Source organism: Propithecus coquereli, unplaced genomic scaffold, assembly GCF_000956105.1.
Source record: "Propithecus coquereli isolate 6110/MARCELLA unplaced genomic scaffold, Pcoq_1.0 Scaffold46, whole genome shotgun sequence".
Classification (NCBI taxonomy): Eukaryota; Metazoa; Chordata; class Mammalia; order Primates; family Indriidae; genus Propithecus; species Propithecus coquereli.
The window spans coordinates 6,554,047-6,554,946 of record NW_012150396.1 but is presented as its reverse complement, the minus strand read 5'-3'; the positions used below and the strand labels follow the sequence as shown (position 1 = coordinate 6,554,946).

The following is a 900-nucleotide window of genomic DNA, read 5'->3' as shown; positions in this document are numbered from 1 at the left end:
GCCTCGCAATGATTCTCTACATGCACATTAAGGAAATATACCACTAGATATTCAAGAAGAGGATGCTCCCAAATCAGCAGGTTTTCAAAGCAGTGTAGACCATTCTATATTTTCTTGAAACCTGGAAACTTTGGATTTTGTGATCTGATAAAGGTATGTATCTCCTTGAACCTTTAGGATAGTTGTAGAGATTAGTTAATGGATCGAAAACACCTGGCAGAAGTTGTGGCATTTAGCAGATTTAATTACAGGTGTTAGAGTTGTCATTTTTATAACAATCCAGAAACCCAAAGTTCTGAGGTAACTTCATGAAGTCATCTAACAAGAGACACACATGTTTTGTTGGAATTAAGAGAGGTAGGAGCGGAGGATAAAAAGTAGAGAATCCTCAGCGCTGGGCACTGTGGATGTTATTTTACGGGTCATTTAAGGCAAGTCACAGCCTAAGAAGGGTAAGGTATTTACAGTCCTACTGGCTGTCAGATTAACATTCCTTAATCCCACTCTCAGCTACTCTGACTTCACAAAATCTTAACTATTTTTACATAAAATCTTTCTTCTTCTACTTTCCAAATTCTACAATTCATCCTTTTCGCTACATATAGTATGACGTGAGTTAATACAAAAGAAAATTCTCAAAAATAAAAAAAAAATTCCATAAAAGATTTGTATTGTTCCACATGAACAACAAAAATGCACAGTACAGGCAAAGGAAGTACTAAGCAGCTCTCCTATTTAACATTACTCGTAGCCATTTATCTTTTTTAGAATCTTGGGAAAACAATCTCAAGTACAAAACCTGTTTTCATTTTCGAAAGCACCAAGAAAAGGATAATAGTCTAGAGGTAAGGATTATAAATCTACAGATAACCAAGAGTGATTAATAGAGCAACTTTTTAG

General features: G+C 35.1%; 1 protein-coding gene across 1 annotated transcript in view; it reads right to left on the bottom strand.

Moving 5' to 3' along the window:
- Positions 1-900, bottom strand: part of TBCK (TBC1 domain containing kinase) — a 110,856-nt gene that overhangs the window by 52,418 nt on the left and 57,538 nt on the right. The gene's annotated exons all lie outside the window — the stretch shown is intronic.